The 26,149-nt window shown below is 38.2% G+C and overlaps 1 protein-coding gene across 8 annotated transcripts in view; it reads left to right on the top strand.

Annotated features, from left to right (window-relative positions):
• NCKAP5 (NCK associated protein 5) overlaps nt 1–26,149 on the top strand; it is a 395,107-nt gene that overhangs the window by 60,838 nt on the left and 308,120 nt on the right. The gene's annotated exons all lie outside the window — the stretch shown is intronic.

Here is a 26,149-nt window from a genome sequence, read left to right as displayed (position 1 = left end):
AAGGTGTTAAGTGTAATCAGCTGAGGGCAATGTCAGGTGTGCTCATCGGGCTTTATGTGTGCTCACAAATGCCCAAGAGAAGCAAATTAAACAATGTGATATGAAAGAGTTACTATGAATTAAAACTGTGTTGACCCAAATCCTAAGATCCAAACATTTCTTTATATGTTTAGCTTAGGGCCTATCTCAGATAAGAGAGGAAATAACTAAGTGAATATATTGTCCCCCTGTGGAATTCAGGAGGTTTCTGAGGTAAATGCTGTGGATGAACTTTTAATAGAGTTCAGTAATTTCCTGACCTTGGCTAATGGTGGTAACTGTAACTGGATCTCTTGCTGCAGGGTATGACAGGGTGTCCTGGAAAGTCGGGAGTTTTTCCTTTCCTGGTACTTACCTTTTACGGAGATCCTGGTAGTGCAGGAGTCAGTAGGCAGTTGGTTTGATCTGTGCCTTGTCAAGTGTGTTCCTGTGGAATTAAAAGAGAAAAAACAAATTCCAGAGGTAGAATTCAGTGTGTTAAGTATATGAAATAAAACCAAATTTAGTACTACAACCAATATAAATTTTTTTCCCTCAAACGAAGATTAAAATTTAGGGCGTATTTTGAGAAGTGTCTCAAAGCATAGAATTTTGGAGATAGAGGTTTCCAATTTCAAACCAGAGATGTACCTTATTTAAAAGTTGCAGAAAAAAAATCCAATTTTGTTGCAAATAAATAAAGGGAAACCTTATAACTCTTGTTTACCTTGTTTTGAGTGTGCGAGTTTGTAATTTCAGGACTGGAGACTGAGAGGTATTTTTATCATTGCCTATCATGCTCATTAAAATACAAAGCACACTACTTGGGCTTTGAACTTGTACTTATTTGCATTCATATACAAACATATGTAAAATGCTATGAAAATATCAATCCCTGCAGGCAAGATAGGGAAAATATAAATATATGTTTAGACTCAAGCCTGGAGGCAGCATGAAGATGTTTGAGGGACGGTGTGCTGGTGAGTTCCTTCAGTCTGCCATCACAGTGGAGATAGGGGATGGAGATCCATGAGACAGCAAAGGCACAAGGATTAGTGAGATGTTAGGAACCACATAAATGCCTGAGAATGGTCATGTAGGAATGAGGGCTTCTTGCCCCCCCAAAAAGGGGTAGAATCAATAACCCAGCTGAATGAGCAACAATCAGGAGGCGGTGGAAGCCATCGTTCAGCAATAAATAGTGTTGCCAGCAGGACCAGAGCAGTGATTATCCCCCTGTACTCTGCCCTGGTGAGGCCACACCTCGAATCCCATGTTCACTTTTGAGCCGCTCACTACAAGAAAGACATTGAGGTCTTGGATTGTTTCCAGGGAAGGGCAATAGAGCTGGTGAAGGGACTAGAGCATGAGACCCTGAAAGGATTATCAAGCATTGGAACAGACTGCTCAGGGAAGTGATGGCATCAGCATCCCTGGAGGGATTTAAAGGACATGTAGATGTGGCACTTGGGGACATGGTGGACTTGGCAGTGCTGGGTTAATGGTTGGACTTGATGATCTTAGTCTTTTCCACCCTAAAGGATTCTATGATACAATATATGTGTTTGGAGTCACTTTTTGTGTGATCTTGGAGTATCAGAAGCAATTGTGAGATAACATGCAACCTGAGGCAGTTCTTGTTTGTTTGAAAAGCAGGTGAAATGATACAGTAAGTTAAGACATGGAGAGAAGGGCCATAAAGTTAAATGCTAACCAACACACTCCCTGCCTTGTTAATCTGCATATTACAGAAGAACTTTTCTGTCAACCTCCTTTTCAAAATTAGGCTTTCAGCTTGAAGCTTCAAACTGAAGAAGAGACAAGGCCTGATTTGACCTCCATATGCTTCAGAGTAAATCAAGCATCATTTTAAGGAAGTCAGTGAACCAAGCTCTTATGTGATATAAATTGGCACTGACGATAATCAGGCTATTTCAGTTTATACTAAGATAGAATCAGCTGCAATTAAGAGCCTAACAGTCAAGTAAGTGTGACTAAAATCAGGTCAACAGATTAGAAACCTGAAATATTTCCTTTTGCTAGAGCTGCTTAAGGACAGTTTTGAGGCAGTTCCATGAAGGGCAAGGTGGTGATATTTCTACAGATTGCTGCTGATCTGAGTGAAGGCAGGATCCTGGCCCTGTAGCTCTGTGAAATTGCTTTGTTCCATCAATGGAAATCTCATCAGCATGCTCTTGTCTCTGGTTTTCATGGATCTCCATCAGAGAAAGAAGTGTCAATAGCTTAAGCACTTAAGACTTTTTCAGTGTTTGGAACAGATTTCTTGGCTTGTATAGCAACTTCAGAAATCAAGTGCTCAGTGTAAGTATCCTTCCAATCATCCTAGGGATTCAGTTTGGGTTCAGATGTCTTATAACCTGTAGGTATTACAGGTCCTCTCCTGTATCAGTCAGCTGAGAGCATGAATATTTTCAACCCTTGGCTACACAGTCCTTGAAACAACTTATGGTGTCTTATCTAAACATCCCTTGCACAGTCTCTGATGTATGAGTCAAGAGGATGAGTGTCACACAAGATATAAAATGTGTTACATTAAATTTCCCTTTCCTTCTGGGAAAACCCATAAAGAATGAAAATGACTAATTTCCCATTTTCAATTTCCTTAACAACTGTAATGATTAGAAAGATTTATTTAATTAAAACTGAAGAGATTCTCTACAGTTTATTGGAGGAGACCATTTGTTTCTCATGGAGGGCATATGATTTTCAAAGATCAAAATTTTTGCCACTCTTTATAGAAAATGAGTTCCAAGAGTTCCATGAATTGCAGAAACTGGGCTTGGACATCCCTCAGTGTCTGTACTACATGCTAGGTTGGCATGGGAGAAAATGAGTGTCAAGATTAATGGTGCTGAGTGAAATGGTATTTGCTAAGTTGCTACATGATATTTGTCTGCGTTGGAAGGATATGTACCATGTCAGATGGTGCTGTTTAGCTTGCCCATAAACTTGACCTGAAAAAGCCCTGTTCCCATGCCTTGCCAGTAAGGCCTTCTTGGACTCCTGGAAGGGAAAAGAGTGCTACAGAGAGTGCCTCTGTAGCACTCTCACTTCCCACAGACATCTACCCTGTATCTGTTTTACTTGCCCAGAGAGCCTGAATATTCTCAGGATGGAGCTGTGAGCTAAACAGATGTGATGGTTTCATAAAACATCATGTGTTGTGCATTGTTGGGGGAAGGATGTTCCAAGGTCCTCAGAGGAATAATACTCTATCTTTAAAGTTTGCAAAGTTCATTTCAATAAGGCTGAAAAGTAAAGAAATGATGTGACAATGCCGTGGTTAACTTGGACAAGCTCTGTTGAATTGAACAAGTCAAGTAACCGGTGTTGTTTCATTGCTCAGTTGGTGTTAAATATTCCCAGTGTGCACACAAGATGTGGCAGAGACATGTGGTAAGGAAGGCAATTAGTTGTGCAGAGGAGATAAGCAGCGAGCTGGTGCTCGTTTTGTATACACTGGGAATAGCAAGGTAATGTAACGTGTGCTGCATTTCCACCTGCAGTGCTTCTCAGAATTCTTCACACTAATTTCTGTGTGTTTAGTCTGAAGATTTCCTTAAGAAACAGATTGATTACTAGCAGCCTGGATTAGAAACACTGCATTGGAGAGGGAGTTTGCACAGATTGAAACAACAAAGAACAAGGCAATGCTGAATCCACTGCGCACAAACATGCCTCAGTGAATAGCACTCCCTAAGCTTATTTAGCACTGTATGCTGCAAAATATGCTAAACAAAGAACAAATTGCTGCTCTAAAGAGCTCGCAGACATAAGAACCAGAATCCAGATGATACAGTGAATAATCTGTGCCAGATAAGCCTTCTAGCTGAAATGTTCAGAAGTCCTTAATTGGAAGGAGCAAGGGGATGTAAGTGGGAGGTATGTGTATATCATTAGCAAGAGACCAAATGTCTCCAGCTTTAACTAATGTTGACTACAATAAATTAAAATAAAAAGCAACAAACTGACATTTGATTTGAAGCCTGAGATGAGTGTTAATTTGAATTTTCTTGACACACCTGGCTTGTTTCGTAGTCTCAAGATTACTTAATTGGACTTTCTGTGCTTCAATTTTTTTTATTTTAAGAAATGTCAGGTTATTACAAGCTCCAGAACAAAATAATGGAAAAAAAAACCCACAAAAAAACCCCAAACCCTTTTCATGTTAGATGCTGTTAGAATTCTATGACTTCAAATGGAGTTTGACTCACTCTGCCTAAACATCCCCAGCTCAACCTCTCCTTTTTTTCTACCCAAGCCTTGCCTTCAGGTCTTCCTTCAAACATGTTGCTGCTGACAGGTACCCTGTGCTGCCTCTGAGGTGTGGATTTCTTGGGGGTGATTTGCTGCCATGGAAGTTCAGCTTTTCAAAACTGCAAAGTTTTGGGAGAGAGGATGTGCTCTTACGTAACTTTTAAGTGCAGGTGATTGTCTAGGAAATGGATATACAATGTTCATTAACTGATGCTCAGCCTTGATGGAAGGATCCAGGACAGGGAAAGTATGTTTAAATATGAGCCAAAAGCCTGGACATAACAGTGGTCACTGCAGCATTGCGTTAATGTGTTTTCTTGTTATGTCTCAAGAGCTCATGAAGCAGTGCTGCTTAGGCACCCATTGAAATCAATTTTAAGGAATTTCAGAGAATCATAAGGTGAATTACACTCAGTTAAAGTACAAGGATACAGCATTCAGGGTTTGCTTTTTCATATTCCAGTCAGGTAAGAAACTTCATTTTCTAGTGGGAAATAGAATTAACTTCTCTAAGACCTCTTGAAGTCTCTTGTTCATTTAAAGTTTGTGTTGTCTTTTCCCTGATTTAGTGCTCCCTCAAGCTGAAGTTCCTCTCCCGCTGTGGGGAGGAGAATACAATATTTAGGGAGAGACCTTAGATCGACTATTAACTCTTTATGTTTGGGGAATTTGCAGGTTGAAATACTGCCATACGTAGTATCCAATGTTTCTCATCTCAGTCATTCTCCTCACTGGAGCTGGTCTTATCTTTTCATCATAGAATATATCGTAATGATGGGTGGTTGTGGGTATAATAAATCTCATGGCTGCTTTTTCTATAAGTAATCTGAGCAACTTGACTGTAAATAATGTAAAAAATGTGACCTTTGTTCCTAATCCTGCAATTTTGAAAAAGCATTTTGAGGGATGTTTTAAAATGTTTTCTGTATCCTATAGCATTGTCAAATTTACAGTTCACTCCTTGCTTCCCTAAGCTTTTAAAGCAATAACACTGACAGTTCAAGCAAGTAGAGTTATTCAGTTCTGTGCAGATCCTGGGATACAATGAAATTATGATGTCAGGAAGATTCAAGCCTTGCTTTAGTCAGCTGAAAATATTGACAGAAAACAAATAAAATCCAGCTTTTTCTGGTGAACCCAAGCATCTCTTCTCATTCACCCAAGCGTTCTTCTTGGATGTGGGCATGTGAGTGGAGAACATTGTTTTATCAAACACCATTCTAGCTGTAGAATTCCATATTATGCAATTCAAAACATCTTTAATATTTTGCTTTCTTGCGGTTTTCTATGATGCCCACTGTAGAAAGTATTTCTGAGATAAACAAGCAATAAATCTGTCACTGAATGAATTCTGTTTGTTCAGAGATAATGATTGTCCTTGCTGCAAAAGCTGTACCTTCAACTTCACAGAAGATGCAACTGCAGAAAGAGAAATTGCACTCATTTTTCTCTAAACACATGTATTTTAAACCTGTGTTTTTGAGAAGTGCGTGTAACAAGTATAAAATTCAGAATATTTTTTCTGTAATGATAAAATAAATAAGTAAATGAGCATAGCTTAAAATTTGGATTTTTTAAATCTAATTTAATGTATTCATTTTACATATTAATGTTTTAAAGCTGAAATTATGGAATCCTTGATGGAAATTAGTCTTTGGATTCAGCATGCCTATAATTAAACCAGAATTGATGAGCTCAAGGAAAACTTTTGCCATCAATAGGAGCCAGGGGAGGACAAAATGATTAAAATTGTGTCTAAATCCATCTAGTACAGACAATGATGTTTACTTGCCAGTAATTCCACTACAGTTTGAGAAGACATATTGCAAATTGTGCCTGTTTTCTTTAAAGTATACAAAAAATAAGTTAAGTGGGGATTATTTGGAGGGTGAGCTTTGTTCTAAGGTGCACAAGTGGGATGGGACTGGAGTTTTTTAACTGTTGAATTGTTTTGCAAGTGGAGGAAGCCACAGAGACAACAGGTTGGCATGAGACCCACTGACCAAAGCAGACAATTACATGGGCTCCTCACCTGGCACGCTCAATACGAGTTTAGGTGTGCAACAGTTTCATTTGGTCAATGGACATGTGCTTACAGCTTCACGTGTGAAAGCAATCAGGGAAAGAAAACAAGGAATCCAGCATCTGTGTGTGGCCTTTCAAACAGCAGACAAATGGCTAATAAAGCACTGACCCAAACCAATTGCTGCCAAATGGGCACACACAGAATGCATCCAGCCCAGCAGGGAGAGGGGGAAGCCACCTTTGTCAAGCTGCAGTGTTTCCACACACATAATGAAGGAAGTAACTGCAGTATTTTAAATATCACGAAGTTACAATTTTACGGATGAGTACAAACCTATGAGTATGAGCCTATGGGTACAAGCCATTTGATATGGTGGAATGTATCACTTGGTAAAATAAGGAGACTTGGGTCATGACCAGTTATCATCAAGGCCTCTCTGAAAAGAAATTAAATTAGGTTTGCACAGGAATCCCTGGAAACAGTAGAATTGGCAAAGGAACAACCACTATCATCATGGGCTACTGCAGGAGGATGGTGGTTGTGGGACACCTTGGTCCAGGGACAGGTTTTGGAGGATTTTTCTGCCCTGGCAGAAGAGGAGAGGTCAGAGCTGTGGAAGGGCCTTTTCTTCTTGTGGATGCTGCAGCTCTGGGACACACAGGGTGTTTGGGGAATAGACTCCCCTGCCTGTCCTGTAGCCAGAAAATGTCCCCCCAGTCTGACCACAGTGAAGTGATTCAGATGAAAGCCCCAAGTGGGAATTAGGAAAGCTCTGCAAGAGAGGTCTTGTATTTGGGATAGCATCTGTTGCAGTGGGCTACTGTTAATTTGCTTAAAATGCAGAAAACTTGCAGCTTGTGGTGAATCTTCTCATATGATAAATTGGCCTATGTTCTGGATTTTTTGGCACAGGCATTTCTGTCTATATACTTGGTTGAAGGAAGGAGATAATGATGCAGTTTTTGCTGTGATTTTCTTGCTGTAAATTTGATGCTATTAGTGTTTTCTTGTTTTTCATTTTGCTCGTGCGTCATTGTTTTATCCCTATGAAATAAGGATAAATATATTCTCTATGAATAAGGATAAAGGTAATCTTAGAAGCAAGGTTTATATAGTGGTTTTATACTATGATTTTTTTCTAGTATTTGAGATACAAAAGCCTTGCTAAACTTATTTTTGCACCGCTTTCCTCCATTTTCTTTCCCTTCCCTACTGATGTTTCTAGACCATACAGAACTGGAAAACAGCAGTAGGGAAAGGCAGTGTGGGCTGCATCTCTAGCAATGCAGCAATATCAGAATATTTTTCTCTTTCTATAACTGTGAACAAAGCACTGTTTGCTTTTTGTTCATGACAAACAGGCCAAGTGTACTACCCTGGACAGACAGTTGTTGGGTCTAGCCTCAGAACTCTATGTTTTATAAACACTCCCCTAGGAGCTGCATTTTCTGTTAGACCTGAAAACAACATTAAATTCAAATGCAACTTTCAGGCAACTTTCCTGCGTATTCTATCAGTCCCAAATTCCCAAACATTGCCAGGAGTAAGAGTAATACAGAATACAGAGATGGATTGGTAGGACAGCTGGTCTTTGTCTCTGCACAAGGGTAACCCAGATTTCACATTAGCAAACAGATACTTCAAGTCATATTAGAGATTTCTAACATCTCTAGTCAGACCTTGTAGCTCTATCAAAGCTGCTTATATGATTGTGGCCATCTGTGAATTGCTAACGGACTTTTTGAGCTCACAGCATATGTTTGTGCAAACATATATAAAATAGAGCATAGAAAAGTGTGTATTAGAAGGGTGATGGTGAAGAGGATTGGCTCATCTCCTTGGTGAAGGCTCCATGACTGCTGTATAGCTGAGGGCTTTAGGGCAGTGGCTCTATGCTTGTAGATACAGCCTGGAAGAGTTGATGTATGAGCAGATAAATGAGTATTAAGGCTTATAACAAATACTGCCAATTTTTAAATTTGAACAGCACAGAGTTAACCTAGCTTTTGCTGTCTGGAATGGGGCAGCCAGCAGATAACCTTACTCTCCTTTTAACTTTACAACTACCTCAGTAGTCTCAAGAGTTGCTTCAGCAGGAAGAATCAAGCATCTCTTATCAGTTCACTCCACTGGCTGAATTACTGAATAAAATTCTGTGGCCCTCATTATTCATGAGGTCAGGCTTGAAGATAATGATGGTCCTGCTGCCCATGAAATCTAGTACTTCTGCAGTTCTAGAGGGTTAAGGATCAGAAACTGGATTTTGGTGTCATGCCCTGGCATTACCTGTCTTCATTATTCAGGTCTATAATGCTATGAAGCCACAGTATCCCTAGTGCTATTCCCAGAGGGAAAAGAGATTTGCAGGATTTTATTATTCTTTATAAGCCAACAAACAGGGAAAGCAAGATGTAGCATAACTTTTCAAAGATGATGGGCAAAATGGAAGTGAAAAAGAGAAACCAGTAATTAGTATCTGCTTCCAGTAATGTCCTTTTAGTGTAGCCAATGCTCTGTCTCAGTTTCATCTTCAAGCTGGCAGTTTATACCTTCCCTGTAGTGCTTTGCAATCCTTTGAGAGTGCTCTGCAGGACAGGTTATCATCATGGAATGTCACTTCTATTTTATGGGTAGAAGTCACTACCAATAGTTTGACGTATGGACAAAATTTCATCATCCCTAGTGGAAGGACTGCGTGAAGAGTAGCTGGAAGCAGCCTATGAAAAGTAGCAAGAGAAGTTGTGTGAAGGGAAGCAGGAAAGTCTAGGGAAGAACTTAGGCAGAATTGTTTCACCATCTAATGCAGCAGCCAATTGCCTTGAGCTCCTCTTCTTTCACTGACATTTGGGATGGAGGGAAGAGCTGCTGTACTTTTAATAGAAATGATGCCACTTTAAAATTCCTTTGACCTTTAGGCCGGAAGGATATACTGTACTCAAAATATTAATTTAAAACCAGGATTTTCCAAAAAAAAAGTATGAATAGTGGGTCAATGAGAGGGCTATTTCAAAGAACAAAGACGCTTTTAATATTTATTCTGTGTTAAGCTGGTTTGTAAAAAATCTATCTGTTCCTGTTCTCTTTGGAGTAATGCATCAGATTGTGACTTGTTTTGTCTGCTTGCATTAATAGCATTGCTTTATCATAAATGTTATAACAAAGTATGACTCATCTGAGTTTTCTCATGCCTTCAATGCAGGACTGTCACAACGAAACCTTAAAGAATATGTGCCTTTTGATTCACCACTTTATCAGCACTGTCCTGATCCTCCAGCCATTTTTAGAGCTATTTGTTTTATCTTTGCCATGTATTGCTTTGCTTTTGCTTTTAGAATCCCAGTGGAATTTTCAAAGGCCAAGGAGATCTGGTATGAATGAAAGAAAAGTGGAAAAAGGAAGAAGAAAAGTGGGATGTTTGAAACATGTCAGCTTGTTGTATCATGTCTTTCACGTTAGGGCCAAAACTCAAGAAGGGAAGACAGGGGAAATCCACAGTTTCATTTTTAGCTTGAATTTTTCAAGACAGAAAAGTGTTCCAAAGAACACCTGGGAAACTCTTTCTGAGGGCTGTCCCATCCAGTGCAGGCCACATGATGAATCTAAGATCAATATCTTTATCACTTTGTATTGTATCCAGTAGAATAAGAAAATATAATTCTCTAGCTCTCTATTAAGATATAAAATACCAGATAAAAAAATAGGAATTTTCTTGCTGAAATGTACCACATTTTTATTTATAAAGGTCTCTGGCATTTCCCAGTTAAGCATAGGAAAATTCTGAAATGTGTGCTGAGACATTTCTTGCCAAGCTCTATTTGCAGTATTTACATCCACTGTGAGATATCTTAGGTTGTACCATTGACAGATCACAGGAAAATTACCTTTTCCTAGGAGAAGTGGCATAAATGTCGTGAACATGAGCTGAAATGGGAGATTTTTTCAAAGAGGAGCTATAGGGCACAAGTGGGGTGAGCACAGAAACAAAAGCTAGGGGCTTATCTTCATACTGACTTTCTAGCTAGACTCTCCATATCCCAAAAATAGTTATACTTAACCCACAAGGATTTGTGAATCATATTCGAACGAAATTGCAATGTATGAATATTGTGCCAAATTTCTATTAGCTATTTTGAAGTTATAAATTTTTTATCATATAAAGTATGCTAAAATTGTTCCCCATCTCCTTCTTGCCTGTTTCATTTAAACAATGTTGACAGCTAGAGCTGGTAGAAGCATTCTGAATTAAAATTAAAGTCAGTGCAAAAATAAACCAAACTGTCTCTGTAAAATAATTAATTCATTTTGTTGATGAACTCCATTTGCCATACACTCTAAGTCTTGTTAAGTAAAGATAACAATATAATAGATTACCACAATATTCAAACACCTGAGACAGGCATTTCTTTATAAAATTCAGGGAATAGACTCTTCTCTCATATTCTGTCTCCTTCACTTTCTGTATGTATATACATACAATTATAAATTATAAATGACACATTTTTGAGGGCAGAATTTGATTCTGAGTTAGATACAATGTGTTTGTTGAACTAATGGCTGTAATATTTCTTTTGAAATGCTATATTCTTTCTATTGTTTCTATTTTTTTTGCCCTGTAGGTAATCAAAACCATTTATAGTCAACTGATATTAAGTGAGACATGACTGTAGTGTTCATACAAGTTAGGAAAACTGAAAGTTGGAGTTGAATTTTTTAGATTATCCTCTGTTCAGCAGTCAGTACATGTACTGTTGACAAAAGAAGAAATCACTCCTCAAAAGGAGAGGCATATATTTTGGTTGAAGGTCTTGTATACATACAAGGTCTCCATGAAAGTGGCAAAGGACTCAATTTTATTGGCAGAAGTAGTAGTTTTGACACAAAAGCCTTTGAAGAGATACCATTGCTCAAAAAAGCTTGTGTGTTAGACTGGTAATGCTTCAATATTGAATATCTAAGGGTAAAATGAAAATCAAATAAAAGTGTGTTTGGAGCTACTCTACAGATCTGTTCCTGTGTGTGTTGGAAGTGTGATTCTCCACATGCTGAGGAAAATACACATCAGTGTCATTTCTGGTGCCCCTCATGCACTGTGTGTTACAGTATGTAGTAAAAGGTCTTAGAAATGACAGAATGGAAAATTCTCTTGTGTTTTACAATCTTTGTGCTCTTGTTGGGATGGTATCCCAAGACTGTGGGGATGCATCTGTGTGTATGCTGGGTTCCTCAAATCCCTACGGGTTTCCCAGTTTCAGCTGCAAGAATGGAAGAGATATATGATGAGAGAGAGGGAAACCAAGGGAAATCTTGGTGTCTTTGAGACTGAGTAGCTTCAACTGTCATTCCTGTCCTAGGTACAGTCCCTTGTCTCTGTCTGGGTGTGCCACCTTTTGAGTTTGTGCTGGCTAGAACAATGAGTCTAGAGCTTTTGGGACTTAGAAAAGCCATTTTGGCATTAAGTAATCCTGTTTTCTGAAGTGGAATTTGTCTCACAAGTGAAATGGATGCCAGACATCATGTTACCTGTATACTTTTCTCTGCCATTTATGTTGTTTGCTCCAGACACCTGAGGAACTTATGGATGTAGCTGTGTGAGAGACGGGAGCAAAGCACACGTAAGAATAATGAAAAGTTCTTCTTACTGTGGCCTTTGAAGGGAGTGCGGAGTCATGTGCTTACCTTGATCTGTCCAATTATTTTAACAGACCTTTAAAAACTAATTTAACATTACTTAGGTCACTTCCTATTTGTGCTGAAAATGTCTGCAATTGCATTTAATGCATTTATAGCATGTAAAACTGTTGAAAACAGCAAAAAATCTAATTGAGAGAGGTGAATTTTGAGTCAAACTTAAACCAATCTAATTTATTTTTTCTTCTTTATGATTGCCTACCTCCCTGAAGGTCCTTTTGCATCCAATAATTTGTAACTCCTATAAAGACACAACATCCTTTGCTTGGGCACAGAAGGCACAGAGTTAGCAGAAAAATGTAGGCTGCCATCTGAGGCTGAACAACTGACAGCCTGATGCCAGGCCAATAGCCTGGGAGTTTAAATCTGGACTAGATACTTCAAGGCCAAGAGAAGCCTTGTTTGTGCACGTGTGTGTTATGTCCATGCTGTTGCAATGGCAGCTGCCTCTCTCTGTGCTAAGAAGTTGTGTGAGTGATTCAGAGGCTCAAGGCAGGAGTCATGATGTTGGCTTGTCCTTTGATAAATTCAGTCCCCCAAAAGCCCCACAGAAGTCCTTACATTACTTTCCAGTGGTGTTTATAAGAACTCTTCAGTTTCTTTTCTGTAATTAAGTATCCCATGGTAGGGTATTCCCTTGAGGAAAAGGAAATGTATGGAGCAAAGATGCTGCATGTTAGGGTGAAGCTGTCCCTGGAACCTCAGTTCCTGTAGCATTTAGGCTCTGTTAATAAATACAGTGTCAGCACAGCACAGATCACATTGACTTCCAGAAGACACAGCTCACCTTCACAATTCAAATGATCCCATGTAATTCTTCTCTTTTAGAATCAATTGGTTTTAAATGTTATTTTTTCACCCCATTCTATTGAAAAATTCACTGTTTCAGCATCAAACCATGTCAGGGGATGTCACTCCTAGTTTTGGGCGAGGTTCTTCACTGAATTTCCTTCCCATGCCCCTAAAGAAGGCATCTGTGCTGTGCTCTTTTCTATATCTGGTGCAAGTTTTAGCATTTTTTTCTTTTCTTGTACTGAATGGAAAGAAGTAATACAGAATGCAGCAAAACTACCTCCTACTGCTTCACTAGTAAATTATTTCAGAAAAAGCTTGTTATTGCTCATGGAAGAGGAGTAATGATTTATTGGAAAGATGCTTTTAACCTGTAGTTAAAAAAAAAAATCACATTAACCTGCAGTCAAGAAACACTTAGTTTTTTAATAATTAGATCTCAACTCTGGATATAGATCCTGAGACCATTACTCTATTATGACACCATCTTTGGAACATGTCAAGCAGTTAGGATTTGAACTCTGTATTGTATAACTGTCTTTTTGGTGTTGATAACAGCTGTAAGAAGGTAAAATTTGTTTTCCAAACAAATTTTTATCTCTTAGATTTCATTTCAATCAAGCCTATTATTTCACAATTTTATCAAATGAATGCAGGCTATCTGCTAGTTGCTCTTTTTCCTGTGGGATTTGCTTCTTATAAAATGTAATTTGTATTCAAATAGTAGCTTCTGGAGTATCATTTTTACAAAGGAATAAACTGACTGTTGAATTAATGAACCTTGGACTGTGAGAACATACAGTTAAAGATACAATTCTGTAGAAACCTCCTACTTTAAAAGATAATTGTCACAAATCTTCCCTGTAATAATGGGTGACATGCAGGTTTCATGGTATTATCACAGCTCTAGAAATATGCAAAATCAAATGGTTAAAAACAAAATTATTAGGTGTTACTACTCCCAGGGTATTTTCTATATTGCCAGGTTTTTCAGACCTGGTAATCCAAATTTGCATAGCTGATCTTGCCCCAAAAACTGAGGGATACTGGCTGTGTGCCTGCTTCACCAAAGAAAGATTGTTCTTTTCCTCCCACACCCCAGCACTACACCAAGGCACAGCTCTGGTGGGGATGGGATCTGTCCCTTCTGGAAGAGGTGATGAAGAGGCCTTTCCTCTAGGTGACTGAAAAAAAGGAAATTTATTCAGGGGTAAGACCCTGATTTCCTTTCCTGTCTTAAGATCATGGGGAACACAAACTGCGTGTCTTCCCCTGCCTACAGTTCTCTGAAGCCCCACTGATTCCCTTTCCCAAAATGCCTAATGGAACTTTACTATTCAATAATATTTTAATACTTTCGCTATTAAAGATTTCTTCCTCTGGAGCAACACTAGTTTCTTGCAATTGCTGGTTAAGTCTTGCTCACTCAGCCTTCTAAACATGGATTTGGGGTAGAGCCTAGGAACCAGGTTTGTGAGGCTATAGAAGAGTTTGTGCTCAAATTAGGTGATCTTGGGCATAATTCCTTCCTGCTATGTGGAATGACAGGTTCTGTGCAGAATTACTTGAGACCTCTGTGCAGCTGGTGTTACATGTACATGGACAGTAATTGATGCTCTGACTTGAGAAGAGGCTGTAAAAAAAATTATAAAGCTGTATTGCTTTCAGAGGTGGAGAATCAGACTTCCCTGAGAAGTCTGGAGCTGAGCTGAGCCGAGCCGAGCCACAGACTTCACTCTCCTGTGGCTTTCAGTGAACTCCCACCGAGGTTTTCATCACCTTCTCGTGTTACTGCTGCCTGGGTGAGAGGAGAGGAAAAATATTGTTATAGAATAATATGCTGTAATTCTTAAAGGAGAAATTTGCTTTAGGGCAGGGTGTGAGATAATCAATAGGTTTAATATAGAGACTTCCAGATGATAACTGGAGTTTCTAGACTTGTGTCCGTAAACAAGCAACGAACTTGTATGAGGAAACCTGTAGGGTTAGGAACTGTATGTTTGAGGAGTAGAACACAGAAAAGCAGGGAAATCCTTTCTTTTGGCATTGTACGCGGGGTTCAGGGTTGGTAAATTTTACCCACATTAGTTAGTTAAAAGAAAGGCAACAGTAATTTTATTTATAGCCCAAATGGATGAATATTCTAAATTAGGCAAGAGTAGTGACATGAAGCAAAATGTTTCATTCAGTTGGTGTTAAGAAAAACAAAAGCTTATTAGGAAGAAGTTGTTATAGGAAGCTAGGTTTAAAAAGAAAACAAAATTGCAAAGCTTATAGTATCTTCTTGGCTGAAGTGACTGCTGGTAAGAATGACTCAAGCAATGGCCGGGAATACACAGGCCCATGGCAGACACAATTTTAGAGTCAAGTTGCCACAAAATCAAACCAAAAATGTATATTATAAGGGGGGAAAAAAATAATTGAAGATATGCGCAACATCTGTTATACTAACCTGCCAATACAATAGTTTCAAGTGATGGGATTTGTTTCTGGTGAGCCATTTACTCAGCACAGGGACAGTAGCTGCAATATTTCTGTGGTTTATGACCTATAAATGCTCCTTTGCTGACATTTTTGGGAACTATTTTTCACTCTAGCTTAGCAGTTCTTATTTCAAATGAATTGAGTTGCTCTTTTAATCTACCCTTTTACTCCTCTTGTTTAAAACCATATTCAATAATTTCTTTGTAAATAGATTCAAAGCAGAAAAGCAGATGATTTCTGAGCAACTTGAAGTATTGATCTAGCAAATTCCTGGAACAATCACAGCTTGAGCCTGTGGTTCTTCCAGTGGCCATTGCTTGAAGGCAAGAAACACTGACATCAGTTGAGAAAGAGAGTTGGTTTGTTTTCTGCCTGGTATCTTTTAAGTCATGGCAGTTGATTTCAGAACTATTGCCCAGAAGCTGATAAGCTTGAAAGCCCTGTTTTACAAGTGACCTTTCCTGTGCAGGAAAGAAAAGCTGAATATTTTAATGGGACTTGTCGTGATACAAAATGGTTGTGGGCTTACTTGTTGTGAAGAACATCACAAGAATCTTTATCCAAATGAATAAATTATCAACTCTTGGCACAACATAATTATTGAGAAAAATAATTGGCCAGTAACATTTTTATGGTTCTAAGGACTCTTCAAAATTTGTGAGCATTTCAAATGCCTTTAATTATCTCTGTGAACTCCTGAGCCTTTGCTGGTCTCACGTCTGCATAAATAGACCTCTAAATCTGACTGCTGCAAAACCAGGAAAACATACTACTCTTCAGCCTTTCACCCCAATTTCAAATCAATGTCTCCTAAATGTTATTGTGTTATGGTTTAAAAAAATAATAAATAAGATTGATAATATAATTCTTGGACTCACTGCAGACTCTTCCTCCCTTTAGTCATTAGGAAAATATTTTCCCTAACTGATCGTGTTGTAAAATGTGTTATTTCAAACCACAGATATTGACAATTATTATAAATCAAGCTGAACAGACATAATTAAAATTTAATTTTAAGTTTGTCAAGGCCTTTGGAAGCATATCCTGAGGGCCATCTATGTCTAGGTTGTGGCTTGTTTCCAGATGACTTTGGGCCAAAAGTTGACACTGTTGTTGAACCCTCTTTCAAAAACAATTCCCAGGCACTTCAGAGGGTGAGTGCCTGAATAGCTTGTAGAATTTGTCATTAAATATGAATTGTGGGAAGAAATGGTTCTAAGAATTGAGATAATTTTAACCAATATTACTCTCTAATTCTTCTGATTTCCTTTCCAGTGCTGACAAATTCAGTGCATTGCTACCATGCATTTTCTGACAGCCCAACTGAAAAGGATGAAGCGTCAAGGAAATAATATGACTCTCTAGGGGTTTTTACTGTGTTTGACATGTCTGTCAACTAGGTGGTCGTGTGGAAAAAAGTCAGTCTGTGTTTGGAGAGCATTGTTGAATTTGCCATACAGTTCCTCAGGTAGCTCTCTGAATCTCTCACTCACTTCTCTGGTGCCAAATCTTGTCCCACTGCTCAGACTGAATAGAGAGGACTCTTTCATATACCCTTGTGTGAGTGTGTGCCTTAAAACCATACACTGTGTGTGAGGACTGTTGCATCTACCTAATAAAGGGATGCAGCTGTACCATGAACTCCTGCTAAGTCAGTCTAGCTTTTAGACTTTATTTCTGAGCAATATGATTTACAAAGCATCAAATGTTCTTGAAATGCGTGTGGGAATGTACATTTATAGTGAATATCAAAAATCTATGAGTTGAAAACAGTTTCTCTAAGCTTTCCTCCTACAAACTCTTTTCTATATTTCACTTTTTATTCCTTGTGCCTTTTCTCATTGGCATCAGCTGCCTATTTGCAGTATATAAAAAAGAGTGTGCAAAAGCCTACAAGTTCAAGGCTTTACTGACTCCAGCATAGTTGTACAGATAATATTCTGAACACGATTGGCACTAGGTCGAAGAATACACAAAGTAATTTCTTGTAAGCTAAGATCTGAGCTGATACAGCTCCAAGATAGTATAGGCAGATGCCTATGTAGTTACTAAAATAATTTATTTGTAAAAATAAAAAAATCCAAACCCAAACTCTTGCCTGCTTTTAGCTGTATGTTTACTCCTATTGATTCATTCAAGTGCTGATATAAATTTTCAGTGTAAGTTTGCTTAGCTTAGATATAAGTAAATTAGTATTATTATTCTTTCTTTCAATATGGGCACAATCTGACAGTTCTCTCAAAAGAAATTCTTCAAGCAGAGCAGGAAGACAACGATCTGAAACTCTCAATGGCTCATAAGCAACAATATTTAACTACTCATGTCTTAATTATTTTTAAAAAACATTTCTTTGGGTTATCTTATAACTATTTATGACATACGAAAAGCAAGGGATTACTTATGAGTTAATAATTCTAATGCCTCTGTGATTTTCATGGGAAAAAGCCAGCAACCTTAGAAACCAAAGTGAAATGCTCAAAATTCTTAGAACATCCCTTTCTTTTTGGTTTTGAATTCTGAAAGCAACAAAGAGATCATTGGAGGTATTTATTGCTCAGTCATATTCCACAACTGTATTTTAATTTTTAAAAAATATGATTGCTGTAGGACTGCTGATTAGATAAGTGTTCAATATGTTCAATATATTCAGATCAGAACTAAGTGCTACTGTTCATGGATGAGGCATTATGGTTACTATAGATAGTTTAATGCAAATGTCAGCTCAATGTTCAGTAGCAGTCAAGAAAGAAAATTGAATTTAGGAATTATTAGAGAAGAAATTGAGACTAGAACTGTCTGAAAGTGTCCTATGAAGATATGAAGATATACCTGCCATCTTCTTAACATTTTCCCTTTGCCAGCTTGTGCTGGCCACTTTCAGAGCCTTTGATCTCACCCAGGGTTTCTGTCTTTTCCTTTTCTGCTCCTTGAGACTCAGACAGTATTTTGTCACAAGTTACATTGCTGTAAGGTTTTTTTATCATATGGTATAAGATTTTCTTTGATTGTTTTCTTCTTGATCTATTAAAAAAAAGATATATCAAACAATGCTGAATGTAAGGAAGAAAGGGGATATCTCTTCTTGAAAACTTATTCCTAAATATCCTGTACCAGTTCTGGAGGAGAAAACCCACATTTGAACTAGAAGATAATTGTTGTCTTGTGATCAGCCTGATTGTAGACAATGAAACTTTTAGTGTGTAATGTCTGGCTGTTGCTTGGCAGTCTACAGCTGCACATTAGCTTGTAAAATGCTTTTCAGTTACTCTAATAGATAGTATTATATGCAGTTTAAATGAAGTTATGCATATTTTGTAGGCAGCAAATATATTATTTAACTGGAAAGCCATCTTGTACTGATGAGCAGTCTTAATACTCTGCATTTGGATATCAGTGCAACATGAAAAACACTCCAAAACAGCTGCTGAATTGGTTTCTTACACTCTGACTCTCCTCCTGCCCTCAGTCACAATCCATAGAGCAGAATGTTTGAGAATGTATTTGGTAGGACGGGGTCAAACAAATTACCCTTAGAAGATTAAAACTTTAATTATTTTGATTAAAGATGAAGATTAACTCTACCATGACTCCAATTGTGTTTATTAATTGTGGTAAAATATCATGTGGGAATTAGAATCGGTTGCTGCTTCCGGTTCTGGACCAAAAATAATGACTGAGTACATATTTGAAAATTGATTTCATTAACAAAATCTGCCACCAGTTAAGCATTAACCAGATAAGAAAGTATCTGTGAAATTGGTGTGGTATAAGATTACTTATCCTGCATTGATAACTGTGCTTGCAACCTGAGAACTCTGTCAGCAGAACTGGTAACTTGTGGTTACATTGGCATGGCTGTCGGGGTGGTTGAATGCCAGAGGATTAGAATTGATGAACCTGGTTAATGGAAAGCCCTAAAGGTTACTCAGTCGTACTTATATCATTCAAGACAATCTCAATTAACTGATAAGAGTTATTGTTTAATTTTATTTTATTACTCAGTTAAAGGCAAAATTTCACTTTGTTTTCCATTCAGTTAAGTGGTCTCTTTAGGTGGGATTAGTGAATTGGTGAATTCTTACAGTGCTTTTCACTCCCTCAGTCATCCACTGTAGATAGTCTGATTATGCCCATGTTTATGGCCTGCATCATCCCATGATCAACCCTGGACTTCTCTGGCTTGTTGCACTTGTAAATGAAGGAAGAATATGGCTTCATAACAAGAATGACAAACCCAATATTAGTTCATCAGCTAAAACGGTTGCCAAAAATGCGGGTGTTTGAGGCGTTTCATTGAGTTAACTGCTGTTACAGGAGCAACAGACATGAAGACAGTAATTTTAGCAATTAGGATGGTCTGTATGTGAAGTGATTCGTAATATGCTTGTTTGTATCTCATCAAAGCAGATACTGGGTGTTATTATCTATGAATGCTAAATACAGTGATTAATTACACGAAAACAAGATAACTTGCATTTTTATGATAAGAAAATGCTGCTTCCCTTTGTCACTATAATATATGGTTCTGTCTTCCCTCGCTTGCCTGTTTAGATATATTGAGATAATACTGATTACTTTATAGTTAGTTATGTGTACCAATGAATATAGCCCAACAATTACGTACATTTCAAAGCATCTCTTTTCACTCTGCTGGGAGCAGGAATTTGGAGCTATTAATCTAGATTCATAGTGGAAGAATAGAGAACCTAGTACTTTTGCTATGGTGCCAGGACTCCTGGCATATACTCTAAGCCCTGAATACTGGAAAAATTAGAGACAGAAAAAATATAATCCACCTACTGTCTTTCATTAAGCCGCTTAGAAGTGTTAAGCTTTAACCACAGGGAATTGAATCTGAGATGGGGAGTGCAATAATACCAGATACTTGTGCCAGGCTGGCAGAAGGCCCCTCCAAGGACCATTTGGGAATCCTGGCCCCTTCAGGCTTTCCTGGACCTGCACTTTCACAACCGAAATTGCCTGTGGTTTGGGCAATTCATGCTGCCATTGCACAAGGTTGTGCAAGTTCTGTGGAACTGGAGGGGACACTTGCACGGCTAAATAATGTAGACAGGGAAAATAACCAACATCTCTGTACTAAAGAGGTTATGGGCCTGGTTAAATTTTAACCCTTAGTATGTGGGCCACAGAGAGTGTTATTTTGCATCCCACTTCTCCACTGGTACGTCTCAGACTGATTGTTCAGTCACTGGCAGCCTCTGCCACGCAGTGGGAGAGGAGCAGCCTGGGCTGTGCCCACCACAGCGCTGCACAAAGCCTGCACCATGCAGAAAGAGGCCTTTTGCAGCTGCAGTTTTACATACTCATTAACCATGTAATCTTTAATTTTATCCACCCTCTAGTTTCTTTAATAGGAGTATGTACTGGAGCTGGTCTTCAGAAAGAATGCGGTTAATGCTATTCTCATGCATAATTGTGTATATTCATGGGAAGCACTTTGGTTTATATTCTTGTGGCCAGATATGACTTGGATCATTTTTTATCAGCACATTGTCTGTGGAGGCCAATGTTCCTTAGGAAAGTGGACACTTCAGAATTTCATTGTCTATTTGAAGGCGACTGTCTCCAGATCACATGCACATCAGTTTGAAATATGTCTGAATCAATGCAGATCTTAATAAGCATTAAAGCCTCAATTTTGGTTTTATAACTATGAAACTGAGGGGAACAATAAAGCAGCGCCACAAGCAGCAAATAGGCTATTTTGGAATGCATGTGATGTGAACATGTTCTGCAGACTATGTCATGCCTCTACCGAAGACAAAATATTTTTTTCAAAATATTTGTTTTAAAAGAAGGAAAAGTACGCAAATGAAGTCTATCAACAAGGCAAATAGCTACCAAAAACATGCTATGCATTTCTATAAGATATAGATACAAATTTACTGTAATATACTTGCACTTGCAATAACAAATAGAGTGGCCCGAAGTATGACAGAAAATAGAACAATATGATTAGGGGAGTTAAACCCTGATTTTTAGATGCACTAAAAAATGTAGTGTATGCTCATTTATGTGCAAATGTAATGGAAAAAGGCTGTAGGTAAAGTGGCGAAAGCCTAAACAAAATAAACACTTAATTTTCTTTTATTGTACTTTGTGACTATTAATAATATTACGGTACTAAGGCAGAAACATTAAACTAAGCAGGGGAGCAATAAATGTTCCTAGACTGTGCAATGCTGTTGATATTAGTGTCTAATAGCTCCAGAGTTCACATAAAATGCAGATTGGAGTACAAAGGAGATGTTTAGTGGAGTCAGCAGTGGCAGTGAACTGTTTACAGGTGAAACTAATAACCAGAGGGCAGACACAGCAGGGACATTTTCTGCAAAAAGATATCTTACAGGAACTTTTTGAAGCACTTAATCAGATTGTCCTCAGGGAAGAGATTTGATAATTCCAATTTATTTCTCTTCAAAACTAGCTTCTGAAATCATTAATTATAATGTGCCGTCTTTCCACTTATAAATATCATGAAAAATGCAAGGACTATAGGGTATCCTGATATAAAAAAAAGTCCACATTGATATAAGAACATCATGCTGAAGTTATGAGACATGACTTGATACCACACTGTTGGGTACATGAATGAGAAACTGGATTTGTGGTTAATGAACCGTAATTAAGTTCACTCACTGTGACATACAGAAGAATGTAATACTCGACAGTAGTCACACTGTGTTTTGTTTTGCCTTGCAAATCTGGACACAAACTGTTTCCCACATCTTTATCTGAGAGACCATAAAGAAAGTACTGGCTGCAGAGGAAATAAATAGCCATATATTTAACTGAAGAAAGGAGATCTCCTCTCCTGTGCTCTCTATGCTGAATGACAGGGGGCAATGAAAGTGCAAAACTGACACAGACAGTTAGAGAGTACTCATTTCAATAGTGATGTATTTTACCAGTGTCAGTAGGAGAACTGAAATGAAAATGGGTGTAAAATTGTATTAGTGTGTAATGTGATTATTAGAAGTGTTTTTATTCTGAACAGTACATAAATAGTTATTATTCTTGTTATTATTTTGTACAATATATTCTGTGTTGATTGCCCAAATTGAGAAAGTATAATACTTTTGCCTGATTTAGAGCAGCTTATACATTTCTCTAGCTTTTCCCCACTTGATTTGATTTATGATTGGAATAGTGTGATAGGTTGCCTGAGTCATTAACGTATCTTGTCCATGTACAAAGTTGCACAGTAGATAAGTACTGATTATGGCATCTCTGTAGATGTATGGTTCTTCAAGAGAGAGAATACAGTTTAGGGACTGGATGACCAGCAATAACAAAAACCACAGTGAGGCAAACAAAATAAATTGTACAGATTATTTACAGTCCTATCCAATTCTGCAATGAGCTGCCCTGGTGAGTTTCTCAATGCATGAAGGAAGCAGAAGCTCAAGCAGGGGATTTTTTCAGTGAACAAAGAGCTGGGATACAGTTAACCTCTTAGTAGTAATTTCATATAGCAGAAATGGAAACAAGAATCTAGGTTGGGGGGGGGAAGGATTCCCATCACTTTCAAGATCCGGATCATTATCCTTTGGAGATGAAAGTACATCCTGGTGATAAGTATTTAGTGGCAGAAAACTCTCCTCCCTGCCTTTCAGAAGTCACTGGCTGTCTCTGCTTTGTCTCGTGTTACAAGTGCAGTCCATTAAGTTTTTACAGCAGGACAGCACAGTAGCATCTCAGAGGTTCGTTACATGTTCTGGCAAAGTTCAGTTGCCTGGAAACTGCTTGTGAATTTGGGTCAAATTTTCCTTCTCGTTTCAGAGAAAAAAAAAAAAGCAAATCAGCAAAAGAGCTCTATTATTGAGGGAAAAGGAGATGATTTTGTCCTGCTTTTATGAGGTTCAGTTCTCTCCTCTGCCCTGAGAGCATCGTGGCCTCCAAGCGATAGGTCATTATGTTGCAAGGGGCATTCACAGTCCCTTCTGTTGACTCTCTTCTACTTTGTATAAATAATTGAGTGTCCATTGGTACAGGAGTAGGAATCTAAATCTTCCACTACAGAACAAGAAAATCTTTCTGGCTAATTAAGTATTCTGTGCCAAGTGGGGAAGCTTGAACACAAAGGGAGGGAGACACCCATTCAACAGTCACTTAGCTCAGGCTCACTCAAATTAGCAGATCCAGTGGCACCTCTTCAATTCACCATTTTTTTTCCAAACTACAACTTTGTTCCCAAGCACGGGATGTCTCCAGCATTCTGGGTGTTATGCTTTCTATAATTTTATCTCAGGGTGTTGAAATGAATGTCTGGCCTCACTGTCTGGAGAAATGAGATGCTGACAGGGATAGGCAGCTGCGATGCACTGTCACATCAGTACAAGAAGAACCTGAGTAAAATGTAATATTCAGTGAGTATTCAATTGAAAAAGCAAGTTAGGCTTGGCCAGTGCTGTACCGAAAGACACCTCTTCAGATCCCAGAACATGTTATATCTGAATAAACTGAATGCAGTTTGGCCTGGTCAAGCTCAGGATTTCCAACACTGTCAGTCTTAAAGGAGCCTGTAAGCATTTAAAATAGCAGCATATTTGTCACCACATACAAGCCATCTCTTTGTCTAGGTAATTCATTCAGATTATTGAAATGATACTTCATGAACAATGGCTTGACTCTGCATTTATTTATGTTCTTAAGCCACAAACTGTCTGGTATGCTGCATTTTATACCTTTATTTTTTAAATATATTCTTATCCTGGTTACATGATAGCACTTGAACTGCAAATTGTATTCATAAAAACAGGAAGCATTCCAAGAACATTGGCATTTAATACGTTACGTTACAGGTTTTGATTTTAAGCCAAACTGTTGTTTTTTTTGGCAACGTAATGCATTTGAAATATTGATGCATTAGAACTAACTGTGTTGTTCCAGCTTGAGAGGCTTATTCTGCTGGATCACCTTCCTAAATGTGGTCCTTTCTTTTTCATCTCATTAATGATGCAGGACTTGCACGCACAGGTCAAGAGGTGACTTGACCCTCTTTTGCCCTTAGCAGTGCACACTGAATTTGTGTAGAATCAAACAGGAACTCCATACTGGAATGTAGATATTAATACAATATTTCAACAAATGACACATACTGATAATTTTAATGCATCAGGTTGTGAAAAATAAGGCAATGGTGCTTCTAGAGCTCATTGTGTCCTTCATACTCACAAGAAGGATTCATATCTATTTCATCACCATTTTCCACCATCACTTTGGTTCTTTCAACTACCAGCACAATGAATCTAATTTCAGAGCTGACAAATACACGTGTTTGCATCAGAGACAAATGCTGCAGTTACAAATTTTCTGGCAATTGTTTTGTTAGTGTTTGAAAGAGAACAGAGTGGAGATCTTTCCTACAGGGCTGTTGACTCAAAGAGTTAAAAATAATAAATACATTTTTTTCAATAAATTAGGCAAATGAGACCTCGGATTAAATAATTGGATATGCAATTACCCGTATAGTGATTCTGATTATGAAGCTGCACTTTTCAGTTGAAAATTCTGTCCTAAGCAACTTCTTAGAGCATTCATTTCAAAAGTGCTTTCAATAACAGATTTGAACATCTTTGACCAACAGAAAGAAAAAATTTGGTTACCTGTTTTATATAATACATAAAGCCAACACTGTAGACAATTTGGAGCTGCAGTATATGAACTTGATTCTTCTTTTGTTTATGTGTTCATCTTGAGTTCTATGTATTCATCTCTGAGTCCACCTGCACCATGCAGCACTTAGAATCTACTAGCACATGGCTGTGTTTGAAAGTTAGTACAAATGTGCTTTATTATTTATTATCAGATATAGTTTCTGTTGGATATATCTCAGAACTGAAAATAGGTAGGAATGAAGACCAAAGCTGTGAGATATGACTGTGGTGTTTAAGTGAAATTCATCCCATGGTGAAGATGAGAGGTACAATGTCCATGAACCACTTACACCCTGCTGATATTCAGGTCTGAGGACAGAAGGGAGAATTTAAACACTTTCCTGCTGGCTTTTGTTAACATTCAATTTCCCACAGCTGTGGAAATTTTCATCATTTGGTTCACAGCTTCTCTTTCTAGAGAGGTTTCTCATAATACCATACTGCAAAGAACAGAACTGAGGGGTTAAGTATCAAAGCAGGGAAGTAGAGGAGGAGGAGGAAAGAAGTCATATTGGAAATTACAAGACTCTGGAAGAATGAGATGTAGCAGATTATTTATAGTTATGCAAAAGTGGAAGTCAAATACAGCCAGGAATCTGCTGTAGTTGGCAAGGGAAACAGGACCTGACCCTGCATGAGCAGAGCACAGGATCCCATCACTGACTGAATTAATCCACATTGCTAGAATGTGAGCTGGCCACTACATCTTTTTTAATTTTGCTGTTGGCTCTTCTGATGTCTTATGAGTCACAAATCTTTTATTAGCCTTGTTTCACAGAGAGCAAGGGAGCGACAGTGTTTACCTATCTCATATGGAAAATGTGAGGCTTAATTAATGTTTGCAAAGACCTGATGGATCATCCACAAGAAACGTTACATATGTGCTGTGTTATTCTTATCCATTTCAAAAAGTTCTCCCTCAACCTTTGCTCACCTTCTAATGACCTTTTAAAACTGAGCAAATATTATTGCAAATGGCTCAGGGCTTTGTTTAATATGGATTACATACTTTTCAGGGCCAGTGATGTGAGGACATATGTCACTTAGGGGCCCAATAAACTTGTATTCTGTGCTTTCATAACAAGTACCATAAGTTGTCCAGACCTGCATGAATTGCATGATGGCTCTTTGAAATGAGGATAAAAACTTTAGGAAGCACAAACCTGTGAATCTGGGCTCACAG

Source organism: Pseudopipra pipra, chromosome 7, assembly GCF_036250125.1.
Source record: "Pseudopipra pipra isolate bDixPip1 chromosome 7, bDixPip1.hap1, whole genome shotgun sequence".
NCBI lineage: Eukaryota > Metazoa > Chordata > Aves > Passeriformes > Pipridae > Pseudopipra > Pseudopipra pipra.
The sequence above is the reverse complement of the archived record's forward strand: the minus strand, read 5'-3'. Positions and strand labels throughout refer to the sequence as shown.